This window comes from Pyrgilauda ruficollis, unplaced genomic scaffold, assembly GCF_017590135.1.
Source record: "Pyrgilauda ruficollis isolate IOZ18807 unplaced genomic scaffold, ASM1759013v1 scaffold39, whole genome shotgun sequence".
NCBI lineage: Eukaryota > Metazoa > Chordata > Aves > Passeriformes > Passeridae > Pyrgilauda > Pyrgilauda ruficollis.
Window position 1 is genome coordinate 4,250,336 of NW_024525378.1, and position 14,100 is coordinate 4,264,435.

Sequence of the window (14,100 nt, forward strand, 5' to 3'; positions counted from 1 at the left end):
TGCCCTGGTATGATCCCTGAGACTGTGAGTGTTTAAACCTTTTGTTGTAAGAGGTGGAACCAGCAATGCCTCTTAAAGACTTACAGGTTCTTCTCAAGCCCCCAGATAATTTGCTGTCCTGTGGGGTAGACACAATGTCTACCAATGTCTACCAATGTCCTGTGGGGTAGACAAGACCAGCTCCTTTCCTAAAAGGGTCATAAAAACACAGGGGAGGAGGGATAAATTGTGGAGATGTCTATCTAAACATTAAATATTAAGTCTAGCACACATTCATTAAATAGTAACTCTACTACAAGAGCTCCTTGGGATGTCTCTGATTACTGATGAATTTTTAAAGGGAGGTGGGTGGGGAGGGAGTAAATACAGAATAAGTTTGCAAACTTTATTTTTCCTGCTTTGCAGAGCAGGAGGTGCACAAACACATCTGCAACAGCGTTTCTCAGAGTCAGGGCTGAGAAATATTGCACTTCTTTCTTTTAAATGCTCTCAGTTCCTGCAGTGTAACAAGTCCCTTCTCTTATAGCTGTTAAATGCCACGTGTAGGTATGGCTGAGGCTGAGAAACCCGCATTTTGGGGTTGAAAATTTGGCTTAAAAGAAGGATGACCTTCCTTTGACAGAAAGGAGCATAATGGAGTGGGGTATTAATAATATTAAAAAAAAAATCTTTGACTTATTTGATGACTATTTTTCACTCTGAGTTGGAGAGCAGACACCAAATTCTGCTCTCTTCAGGCTGGTGTAAACAATGCCAAATTCTGCTCTCTTTAGGCTGGTGTGAACATTCAGGCTGGGGAATGAAGATGCTTGTCCTAAATGATCCAGGCTGGGTGCCCTCCCCACCGAAGCCAGAGGAGCTCCGCTGGTGTCTGAAGCCACAGGATGAAATTTCATCCTGAGGCATCTTTAGTTCCACGCCCTCAGTCTGTTGGGAGAGCTGGGCTGCTGGGAGATCTGTTGTCAGCCTGAGGCAGGATCTCCTGCTCCTGTGGAGGGAATTTGCAGCCCTGGCACCTTGTCCCCATGTCCCCACAGCTGCTGCTGTTCCTTTGCATCCCAGCAGAGTTCCAAGGGTTGTCGGTGACAGATCTGCTTCCTAATGCATTCTGGTGGGAAATATTATTGGAGAGCAGACACCAAATTCTGCTCTCTTCAGGCTGGTGTAAACAATGCCAAATTCTGCTCTCTTTAGGCTGGTGTGAACATTCAGGCTGGGGAATGAAGATGCTTGTCCTAAATGATCCAGGCTGGGTGCCCTCCCCACCGAAGCCAGAGGAGCTCCGCTGGTGTCTGAAGCCACAGGATGAAATTTCATCCTGAGGCATCTTTAGTTCCACGCCCTCAGTCTGTTGGGAGAGCTGGGCTGCTGGGAGATCTGTTGTCAGCCTGAGGCAGGATCTCCTGCTCCTGTGGAGGGAATTTGCAGCCCTGGCACCTTGTCCCCATGTCCCCACAGCTGCTGCTGTTCCTTTGGATCCCAGCAGAGTTCCAGAGACCTCTAAGGGTGTTGGTGACAGATCTGCTTCCTAATGCAGTCTGGTGGGAAATATTCATTTTCAGGATGTTTTCAGTCTTTTAAGAGTGGTTTCTACCACAGAATCATTGAGGTTGGAAAAGGTCTCCAGGATCAGAGCCCATCCTGTGCTTGAGCCCCACCTTGTCATCAGCCTAGGCACTGAGTGCCACATCCAGCCCTTCCTTGGACACCTCCAGGGATGGAGACCCCAAACCTCCCTGGGCAGCTCCTGCCAAGGCCTGAGCACCCTTTCCATGGGGAAATTCCTGCTGATGTCCAACCTGAGCCTCCCCTGGCACGCCCTGGGGCCATTTACCCTCCTCCTGTTCCTTTTTCCCTGGGAGCAGAGACCGACACCCCTCCTGTCAGGAGAAAGAAGATCCCCTCTGAGCCTCCTTTTCTCCAGGACTTAAAATCCTATTATAGAATGTGTTACACAGCTCTTCAGTCAAACTTTTCTGCTCACCAGGTAATCACAACCTCCTGGGTGCATGAAGGTGTGTGGGCACAGAAAGCCAAGGTGATGTCTCCAGGCACTGGACTATTTTCATCTCTGCTCACCCAATAAGAATGACAACAAAAAGGATTGCAGGGATCCTCCTTAAGGAGCAGGATTAAGATGCACTTGAGCGAGATTACAAGAAAAGTGTGGTTGTTCCATTAGAAAAAGGAATAATCAGGAATAATCCCTTTGTTTATGTTCTGGAGATTAAAGCAGTGACAGCAGAAAGCACCCAGAGGTCACCACACACAGACTTTGCTGTCTCAGTGGCTGTCTGGGCTCTGGCTCTGGGATTCAGCTGTGCAGTTGCAGAATTTAATCTGTTCTCCTTGTGCTGGGAGTCCTGCAGTGGCTCTGTGTGATACAGGGAAGTGGCTCTGCCTATTCTACAGGCACAAAGGTTGTGCTTGACCAGCAGTAAAAATCTGTGGGGTGAATGAAGGAGGCTCCCCTGTGATGTTCATGGTGCTCCTTTAGGATGGTCATGCACCTGCCTTCCCCTCTGATGCTGTATCTCTGATACAAAGGCTCAAAGGTAGAAATTTCCAGCTGAAATCACAGAATTATGATGTTGGAAAAGGATTCCAAGGTCATCAAATCCAACCTGTGACCAATCACCACCTTGTCATCCAGACCCGAGCTCTGAGTCCACGTCTAGTCATTAAACTGGTGTTTAAGAGAGCTCTCAAACGTGTGGGTGGAAGGTGGCCCAGGCTGGAGAAGTTTTATCCTGGTTATTTTATAATCTGACCCAGTCAGTCAGGATCTGGCTGTGTATTACAAAATTCACCCCCTGTAATCTTGTCCTTTCCTGCTCTGAGTTATTCCACTGGAATTTCCCAGCCTGGCTTTGCAAGTCCAGGATTTTCTAGATGGAAAGTGCTGAAATCAGGAGCAGTTGGGCCATGGGTGACTGGGGACCAAGACCAACCTCTGGGTATCCAAACACTCCAACATCCCAGACTTCCCACCCTCATAATTGGGCTGATTTTCCATCTGGCTCAGCACCTCTGTGGCCAGTGAGGGACATTGGAACAGGTTTGTTTGAACAAATTCCTCAATGTGCCAAGCAAGGAGCATTCCAAAGGAATAGCTGTGCCCTCTGCTTCTGTTCTTCCCAGTGCAAAGTGACAAAGTCATCACATTTCTGGCGTGATGTGTTATTTGTCATGTTTATTTAGCATAGAAGCATTTGAGGCTGAGGACAGTGATGAATTTGGTGGGCTGAGCCTCAGAAGGGACTCCCAGCGCTGCTAAAACTTGGAATAACCATGAGGGATGAAAATGGGAAGCTGTTAATGTTGCCAGCTGAAATTAAACACTGTTAACCAGCCCACTTTATCCCTCCTCTGTTAATGTTGAAGCTTTTTGCTCTTATTTCCCCTCATTCCTTCCCTGTTTTCCAAACAAACAGGGATAAGGGGATGTTGTTAAGGGATAACTTGTTTGGTTCTGCTGTTTCCAAGTCATCTGGGCCTGCAGTAAGTTTATCAAGCAGCCATGGCAACATCAATCACCCAGAAAAATAGCACAGAGTGAAATGACTTTTCAAAATGTCGTTGGTATAATTATCATCTTGGCCATTACATTAAATGCCACCATTTATAACTGTTATGTTTAAGTATGCAAACAGTAATTAACTTGGTAATGAACTGAGGACCCCTGTGCCTCTCTTCCCTCAGCTAATTTGCATGTTAATTATCATTAGCAACCAGGGAAACAAGTTATAAACAGCTTAATTAGCAGCTTAATCATTTTTACAAGAAAACGTGCTGCACTTTGATACACGAGCAAGAGTTGGATTAATGAAGTCAGACGAGGGAGTTCTCCCTGTGCTGGTCCTGCTGCAGTGCTGGGCTTGTTTTTGGTTTATTTTGGGCAATTTGGGGTGCCCAGATGTGCCCTTACACACCCCTGTGCACACTTAGGCTCTGGGCACCCTTGCACAAGGCTCTCTCAGCCTTCCTGATTGGTATCTACTTAAGAAATCCTGAACTTCCTAATAAAAACTAATTTACTTTAGTTTTACCCCCATTCTGTTTCCTTTTTGGCAGAAATTTTCTGTTGGTTTAATGGAAAATTTAAATACAGTTTTGATTATTTAGATAAAACTTGATTATTTGGTCGTATTTGTTTTTGTTCATTTGTTTGGGTTTTTTTTTTTTGCAGGTGATTATACTTTCATCCCCCAACTACACTATAAATAATAATGATATTATTTGTATTCTAATATAAATAATAGCCTTTTTTTTTTTTTTTTTTTTGCAGGTGGTTATACTTCCATTTCCCAACTACACTATAAATAATAATTATATTATTTATATTCTGATATAAATAATATCCAGCTCGCATGCATTTCAAAGACTTTTTTTTCCCTTCTTTTTAAGTTTTTTTTTAAAAAACTACACTCAAAAGTTAAACATTTTTTTTTTTTGCAGGTGATTATACTTTCATCCCCCAACTACACTATAAATAATAATGATATTATTTGTATTCTAATATAAATAATAGCCAGCTCACATGCATTTCAAAGACTTTTTTTTCTTCTTTTAACTTTTTTTTTTTTTTTTTAAATTACACTCAAAAGTTAAACAGAGAGCTGGAATTGGGTCTTAAGGACATAATAATTAAAGGAAGATAAGAAGGAGAAATGCAAACTGTGGTTTGTAGGTGATGCTGCCCACTCCGTCTGATGGCAGGTGCACTGACCTATTTGGATTTAGGAGATTTTTCCAAGTTCCTGGATGGGTAAAATCTCCACATGAGGCTCGCCCTGTTCTTATCCCTTGGATAAATTGTCATTCTGGGAATTATCCCACGTTACCCTGACGGGAGCGCTTCTCACTGGATCAGGAGTCAATAATCTGATGGAAAGCAGCAGGAATTTTGTCCTAAGATGGGAACACATTATTCGAGGAGGTTGTGGGATCTGTCACCAGGGATTTTGGGAATGGGTCAGATAAACATCTGTAGGAGAGGATTTGGACATTTTTGACAGCAGGGCAAACCTAGAGCCTGGAAGCAGTTCTTGGGATGTGGCTGCAGAGCATCCCTGCTGTTCCACCGGCACGTTTGGCATCCCACAAAACCCGCAGCTCTCACCCCAAATCAGGGCTGAATTCCCCACTCCACGGGCATCCAAGGATTCTCTACAGCGAGATGAAGATTCCCGTGGTCATAGAGAAATAGGGGTTTGTGCCCAAATTCGGCTGGGGAGTGGCACAGCCGCGATTGTCACCCCCGGTCCCCGCAGCGCCACCCCTGCCATGCCGCGGCCTCGCCAGCAGGGGGGGCCAGCGCACCGCCGGAAAGGGCAGCAATTCCCGTTTGGGAATCGGCCCTAAATTATTATTATTTATTATTATTTTTTATTAACACAGAAGCAGGAAGCTGCCACTGCCTTGTGGGTTCAGCGCAAGGAACTCGCCCCAAAAGGCTGCTTGCAAAATCCTGACTTTTCTAGCCAGAATGAAGGAGTTAATTTTGGGGGCTCAAATGCCTTAAATGTCTTTGCTTCTTCCTTTTTTAAATTTTTTTATTTCCCCGCAGACAGAAAGATTTTAATTTTTGACATTTGAATTTACCTGCTGGCACATCACTGGCCTTTATTAATTCAAGAGAGTCTGTAAGGATGGGGGAAAATCTGAAAGTTCCCAGCTCAGGCAGGCAGAGAGTGGCAATGAAGGGTACAGTGAAAAACTGCAGCCCTCGGAGGTTAATGTGTAATTTTAGCAAAGAAAAGACAGTGAATGCTGAAAAGGGAAGGAATTGTTGCATGAGACATGGGTGGAGTGCTCCAGGCAGCTCCAGAGCCCTGCATGGCTCGGGAAGGGGGCGAAGGGGGTGATTTACAGCAGCGGAGGGGCAGCCCCGTGTGTTTTATCTGCTCTGCCACTGCCCCCATAATTTCCTAGCGAGGGGCACTGCCCCTGGAATGGCAGCCAGCAAAGACAGAGCTTCCTGTGCTATGTTCCATAAATTCTTTATCAGCTCTGTAATCAGAGAGCGTGGCTGGATGTTGATTTTGTTACGGTACCTGGAGCGAATCTCTATATGTTAATTTAAAGCCATAAAACTACAGCTTAGGGTTTCGGCGTCCTAATTGAAACTTCCTCTTCTTGGAGGCATTCATTCTTCTGCAGAGGAATAATAATCATCAAAAAGAAAGGGAGATGCAGATAAAATGAGAGGGCATTGTTCCCAGGAGCCCATAAACGCCAGGGAAACTCTGGCACTCAGTGCCCAGCTCGAGGATCCCCACTGGACCTTCTGTTGGATTTTACCAACAGTGCAGTAGAGGCTCCATAAGATTTGTTGTCAGAAATGTGGGGTTTGGTCTTTTTCTGCTGGAGAATGCCCTGCTTTGCACTGCCACTGCCTGGGGAGCACCAGAGCTGGGCACAGCCAGGCCCAAGTCGTGGTTGTGTCATTTCATTGTCCTGTTGATATTTGGCTCTTCTGCTGTGGAAACACTCACCAAAAGCAGAATATTTGTTCTCAAAGTGCTGAAACCAGTCCAGGCAGTCACTGACAACTGCAGATCATGTCCTGAAAATCTCCCACCCCTCAGCCAAGAGTGGGATGTGAGCATCACTCCAAGGGAAGGGCACAGAGGGTGGGTGGTTGGTCCAGGGCGGGCACTGGGCTCCCTCCTGTTGTTTTGTTATTTCCTCAAGCTCAAGGTGGAAGTTCTGCTCTTCTGCACCCTCCAACCTCAGGGTTCTGTGTCCAAAAATCCCATTAAAGCCCAGGCAGGGTGTGTGGGACCTCGTGTTTGGAAGCGAAGCAGGAAGGATAAGACAGCAGCAGCTGCCAGACTGGGAGCCAAGGGCTGGAGCAGATCAAAGGCAAAACTAAATTATAGATTGATAGATGCCTTTAGTTTATAACTTATTAAGCACCAGGTAACAGGTTAGATTAATATTGTGCCTGAAGGTTTCTTTTTTGCTTCTTTTTTTTTTTTTCTCCCTTTCTTTCTCCTTTTTTAAAAATTGGAGAAAACAAAATATTTTTCTAATTAAGTAAATCTACAGTGCTTGCTAATGGGGCCCGTCTGTGTGCTTGTCAGGGCACAGGGAGAGCTGGAATAATGATTTTATTTTTTCATTAAATAGAATTATAGGCAGTTACTCAAAGCAACTGTGAGTCTAATTGAAAGAAAACCATTTCTTCTTAATTTACTTTCACGGTTCTGGATGATAAAAGAGTGCGTTCGCTGGAAAATTAAATAAAAAACACAACATGAGGAAGCTTGAAATAATGCTGCTCAGGCACAGGTGGGAAGAGGGAGCACAGCAGTTTTCCTGCTTGTTATTAGTGCAGATACCAGAGCTTCCTCTTACACCCAAAAAGTGCATTTTTGCTTCCTAAGCTTTCCTTTCAACTTCCCATTTCCATTTCCAGGACATCCCTTTGGTTTCCAGTTTCCCATCCACCATGTAAGCTCAGCCCTTTTGCAGGGTTAGATTTTCCCTCTCCCCCCATCTATGGCAGCAGTTTTTGCCTGTTTCCCTGAGATTCCTGCCAGTTCAGGCACTGGGACTACTGGGACCACTGGGACCACTGGGATCACTGGGACCACTGGGATCACTGGGATCTCTGGGATCTCTGGGAGCACTGGGATCAGCAGGCATGGCTGGGATGTTAGCAGGGGCTGTGGGGAACAGCCCAGGACAGGGCAGGGCTGTGCTGCCCAAGCCCTGAAATCACCATGTGTGAGTCTGGGAGAAGCCAGGTAGGGAATTCAGCTTGGAGAGGGAATTGGAGCCACTCCAGGAGTTATTCCAGGGGCAGAGCAGGAGGTGGGTCTGTGTAAGGATGAGTTCCAGGGTGTGAAGGACATCCAAGAGGGGTCCTGGGGCTGGGAACTGCAACAGGGCTCTGCAAACACTGCCCAGGTAAAGGCGCAGCCCAGGATTTCTCCTTCTCCTTCTTTCTCCTTATTTCTATTTCTTTCTCCTTCTTTCTCCTTCTTTCTCCTTCTTTCTCCTTCTCCTCCTCCTTCTCCTTCTCCTCCTCCTCCTCTCCTCAGCTCCTTTTTTTTTTTTTTTTTCTTTAGGAAATGAACTGTGGCTTTTCTGCTAATGAAAGTGCAGAGACACTGAGCTCATTCAGGCTCTCTGCTGGCTCTGGGTGTGTTTGATGTGTCTTCAAGGTGCACCTGAAGGAAACAAGAAGTTAAGACAACCCTTGGCAATTAGCACTGACCATTATTTTCTGCCTTTTATCAATGCCTGTGCATATAAAGAAGGCAGAGCAGCACTTGGAGTTGTCACTTTGGGAAATGTTTAGTCTTTTCTATTTGAAAACAGGATAAAGAAAATGTTATTCCATGAAACAAAGCTCAGTATCCAGATGCCTCCTGCATCTTCCTGTGAGGCTGAAAAATGTGTTTCATTCCAGTTTCATCTTCGTGCTGGTCATACAAAACTCAAGAAGTAATTTCAAAAGAAAATTGGAATCTGCTCTTCTTCTTCTCCTGAAATGTTTCTAAGGAATAGTGTTTGTAATTGAGAAGAGCTTTTCCTTACAAATTCTTCTGCTGCTGATGCCATGAGGCTTTCCAAGGGAAAAACCTTCCCTGTGATACCTGTGATCAGCTGTATCTTGGATCAGGATGATTCAAAGCAATGGGACAAGATATTTATATTTTTCCCACCAGCAGATTTAGCTGGGAATTTTCTGACAAAAAGGGTTTTCATTGCTAAGTGCTGGTTCAGCCAAAATTATTTTTCTTCCATTTCATTCCCAGAAAACACTGCCTCCATTGTTTCCCTCTGCTGCTGGAGGATCTGGGCCTCTGGGATCAATGGTTCCAGTGCTGTCCCTGCACAAGCATTTTCCTCCCTTTGGAAAATATGAAGCCTTCCAGGTAGTCTGGAGAGCTGGACACCATAAAAATCCCCATGGAGGCAAAGGAGCTGGGATTTTGAGATCCAGCTGAACTCTGGCTTGAGTCTGATTAGCAGAGGACTTGCCAAAAGTTGGGTTTGGGGTTTTTTTTTTGTTTGTTTATTTTTCCTCAGTATCTGAAAGGATGGGGTCAGGTAAAGAAAATCCCCAGTCAATGGGCTCACTGTGCTTTAATGATAATTAAAACTGGGAGGAACCATCACCAGGCCCTTGGAATTAGGTGTTTTTTTTTAGGTTTGGGAGCACACTTCCAGTCCATATTTAATGATAATTAAAACTGGGAGGAACCATCACCAGGCCCTTGGAATTAGGTGGTTTTTTTAGGCTTGGGAGCACACTTTCAGTCCATGTTAGAGGAGCTAAAATGAAGAGATGCTGCTGAATCTCCCATTTTTATTAATGTGGAGGCTCCCCTGGTTCTGAACATCCCAGTGAAGTGCTCTGAGGAATAACCAATGTCCTGGAAGCTGCCTGATAAATGCTCCTTTCAAAAGAAAGGGTTTTTTTCCCCCCAAACTCTTTAAAACCTTCCTAATCTGAAGGATAATTTTTCTCCTCTATAATCACTATATTAAAATTTAATACAGCGTGTTAATATAACATACTTAATGGCAACCTGAATATTATTCTGGACATATCTGCATTCCAAAAGCTCTGGGAACTTGAACAGGAGAGGATTTAACTCTTCCCAGGCTCATGGGGGTAGCAAAGCTGTTTTTGTTGCTGCCATACAGAGCAGTGCTGGGAATTTTGTTGGCAGGTGGCAAAAATGGCAAGCAGGGAATTTGTCCTCTTATTTTGTCTGCTGGGGTCGTTTCTGTTCTGGAAAATGTTCCTTCTGAGCCCATATTTGTAGGGAATTTCGATGAGAGAGAGGGTGCAGCTGTTGTGGAGGCTGTTACTGAGGTGTCTGTGTTCAGTCATGGCAGGGTGGAGGATGGAGAAGTTTGGACATCCCTAAAAAGAAATAACTGAGGAATAGAAAAGGAAATTTTACTGCCCCACACAGCAGTTTGGCTGTTACCTGTCCCCACAGCCCCTGGGGTGTGGCTGGGGGAGTGGGGGCTCCATGCAGGACTCTGAAGTGTGGAAAAAAAGCACTTTCCCACCTTTCTCCTTGTGTCCTTTCTCCCTGTGCTTCTCCAGGCAGCAGATTCTCAAGATCTTGTGCTTTGCTCTTCCTGGAGATGGCCCAGCTTCACCAAGCAGCCTTAAAAAGGGAATCAGCTCCCAGTTGATGAGATTGGCTTCAACCCACAAATTACTGCTGAAAGATTGTTTTAAAATTTGGGGTTTTGAAGGTTTGTATTTCTAATGTTCAACCTGTGGTCCACAACTTGCTGTAAAGGAAAATTCAATTAACTTCTAAACACAGCCAGGCAAAAGCTCTGGCTTGATGCAAAGTGCTGAAAGTCAGGACAAAAAATCTGTGTGGCTGACAAAGCCATAAAACCTCAGATCCACTTAGAGGAGAGAACATGGGAAACAAATATTTCCATGCAGGTTTGTGTCTGGGGGTCCCTTTTTGCAGGAGTGGCTTTGTGAGTGGCTAAAAAATGGTGAGAGTCAGGGCTTTTTTTACAGCCTGTTTTAACAGAGTCGCTAGGTAAAATATTCTCACCTGGAAAGAAGTCTGTGCTGAGGTGGAGGGAGGGGGAAAGAAATTGGAAAAAGAAAATAAAGCAGCAGGCAGTGGGTGGCAAAAGGGAGCGGGGGACACAGCGGTGAGTGTGAGGGATGACTTGGAAAGGAGAGGGATGCTATTGAGGAACAGCAGTAGGAAGGAAAAGGGGGGTGGGGGATGAGGGGAAAAGCAGGAGACATGGTAAGTTAAGTAAATTCACATTTATTTCTGCAAGAATTTGCTTCAAACGCTCTTCCTGCCCTTGCTGAACGCTCGGTGTTTGGACGCCCTCCATGCCCGGGGAACAAAACGCCTCTGTTGGAGAGCTGGGGGTGAAGCCCCGGTCACGGGCACGGCCAGGCTCCTGTGCCCCACCTGAGCAGCACATGGAGCTCCTCCAGAGCTCCCCAGGCCCTGCTGAGCCCCTGGCCGGGCTGCAAACCCCAACCCTGCTGCTGATTATCTCCAGGAGCTCCGTGGAGGAGCTGGTTCTGAGCCCTGGTCACCTTCCAGTCATCCTGGTGGTGTTTAAATTCAGAATGGGCACTTCAGGCCATGCAGCTGAAATCCCATCTCAGCCTGAGCTCAGGGATGCTCCCTGGTTAATCCCATCCCACCCCACCCCTGAGCTCAGGGATGCTCCCTGGTTAATCCCATCCTAACTTGAGCTCAGGGATGCTCCCTGGTTAATCCCATCCCAGCCTGAGCTCAGGGATGCTCCCTGGTTAATCCCATCCCAGCCTGAGCTCAGGGATGCTCCCTGGTTAATCCCATCCTCTCCTGAGCTCAGGGATGCTCCCTGGTTAATCCCATCCCATCCTGAGCTCAGGGATGCTCCCTGGTCAATTGAGGGCCCTGGATAGCAGAGAAAAGGAAAGGCTTTTCAGCACCAAGGAGGACAGCAGGGTTTCCCTCAGCTCCCCTCCCTGCTCACAGATATGTCCCAGCTCCTTGGGACTACAACCAGGCCATGGTTGTGGCCAGGGGAGCTGCAGGGAACAATGGGGGACATTGTGGGCTTTGCTGCTGGAGGTTTTTGGACTTGTCTTGTGCTGTGAGGGCTCAGAGCATCTGCAGAGTGGCTGTGGAGATGTTTCTGCACAGGCCTGAGGAGGCTCCTTCACACAAATCCCTGTTTGAGCTAGGGATTTCCATTCCCTTCCCATTCCCTACGGAATCCTGCAAGTTTTCATCTCCAATGGCTTCTCTAGACAAAAGCTGCAACCCTTCAATGATAATAATTTGCAATATTTTACCTGCTGTGGACCCCAGTGGGTGTGTGGCATGGCAGTTGCTGTGGGCATATTCCACAGGCCAGCAGTATTAGTATTATATTTACACATATATATTTTTATTAAAGCTGGTTGTTGTTCTAGGCCACTCTTCTTAATCTGTTATTTTTAAGTGTAAGTTCTTCTTTCCTTTAAAATACATTGTGCAATTGTGTTTAAGAAAAGAACTGATCCACTTTCTGTGTCCATTAAAAAGTACATTTTACTGCTACGGACGCATTAGTTTTTTATGCAGGAGAGCTGCAATTTTGAAGAAATTTTAGAGATTTCATTCAAAGTCCCCTGCAGAATTTATTTGGCTTTATCACCTGCAGTGGAAGGCTTTAACAGAAAAAATCCTGAGTTGCTTTCTGAGGTGGGAGCACCATCCCATCCACATTAGCTGGAAGAGAATCTTTCAGGAACACCAGCATGACTGGCCAGTGGTCTGACAATTAAATATAATATTTCATCCAGTGCAACTCTTGGTTCCTGTAACAGAAGCCCTCCCTCGAATGGATAAATTTTCCTTTTGAGATTTAGGATCTGCTGGAATTTTGAGCCAGGGTTCCCACCCTGTATCTCTGGCACTGGCAGTGATGCCAAGCCAGGAGTACCATGGTTTTCTAGGAGAGGTCAGTCCCTCTGTGAGAGCACCAGAACCAGGGAAAATATTTTAGAATATGAATGGGTGTTACTAGGATTTTTTTCTCTGTGTCTTGATGTTTTTTATTACTTGAGTTTTTTGGGGTTTTTTGTTTGGAGGGGCAGCTGATTTATCCAAGTTCACCACTGCCAGAGGTTCCTCTAGGCAGGGATGCTCTGAATGACCTGGGAGAAATCAGAGGTTTATACCTAAATTTCTTAGTAATTATCAGAATAACTGATCAGTAACTTCTCAGCTAACCAATAACTTTAATCACTAAATAACTGATTAATTATCAGTTACTAAAGGTGGAGGAGGCTGAAACAAGGGGTGCTCCTCATGCCATTTCTCTGTAAAGTTCCTGGTGGGCCCTGCTAACCCAGAGGGCTCCAAGGCAGCCTCCAGCTGGCTGACATTTCCCACACGTTCAGGGTGTCCCCCCAAGATGTTCTCCAATTAGTCACCATCACTCACAATCTGTTTTCCATACTCACCCACAGTTTACAGTCAGGCAGAGGAGCACAATGGCAGCACAGCTGCTCCCAGCCAGACACAAAGGTTATGGCTCTGTGTACATAAGCAAGCTGTGAAAGTTCCAGTCCCAGCCACCCAGCCCCTTCACCCTCCTGTGCTTTTAAAAGCCAACAGAAGCAGAGACAAACAGTGAGTGCTCCTCTCGTCTCAGCCCTGGAAAAACATTTGGAAGCGTGGAGTGAAAGGAGGGATTTTTGTTTTTCTAATTTGATTCCCATTGCTGCAGCTGCAGCCAAAACCTTTGGGTTCTGGAAAAAGTTCAGAAAGTGCTGCTTTTTGGAAGAGGTCGTGTTTATTGGAAAATTACATCTTGCCCAGTAAAAACTGACAGTATAAGTACTCCAGTCTATTAAAAGCTACAGAAGACACAGTTAAGAGTTGATTTAATGATTGCTGCAGATGGGGTTTGGGAACTCGGAGCCCTGGCATTGGTGAGTTGGGCTGGAGATTGTGTTCTGGGAACACAGAAACCATCACTGTCGTATTTGTGACCCCTCTCATCCACCCTCGTGCCTAAACCAGAACAACTGCCACAAGCAGGCTCTGCCTGGTGCCTTGTAATTCGTTTTTCCTGAAGGAAAAGGTGTCAGGGATCGACACAGCAGCTCAGTGGGAGCAGTGGGCACACCACAGCTGGCAGACCTGGGATCCTATTCTGGGAGCAGACTCTGGCTCAGACTGGGGCACGACCCCGTGAAGTTTCCTGGAACTCTTTGAATATGGAACAAAAATACGTTGTGGAAAGAGAGGAACTGCTGCCCCAGAGATGTTAGACCTGACCTAAACCCCAGCAGAATGAGGTGAGCTGTAGGCAGGGTTTGAACTGAGCCCTGAAAACACAACTGCTCCATAGCAGAGCTCTCCGTGGGAGAGGAAGCTCCCATCCTAACCTGGACATCCAGGGAAGGTCTATTTCTCTAGTTGTGCCCATGAAGAAGGGAACAGCCTTCTCCTTTGCTCAGGGAATCCTCCCATTCCTTTCCCCCAGCTGTCAGGTCTCTGCAGAGCAGTGGAAACCCAGAACAGCTCGGGTGGTTGGCATGGCTCTCAACACACCCCACATGTGCCTCCTGCCATCCTGCTCAGCCACATC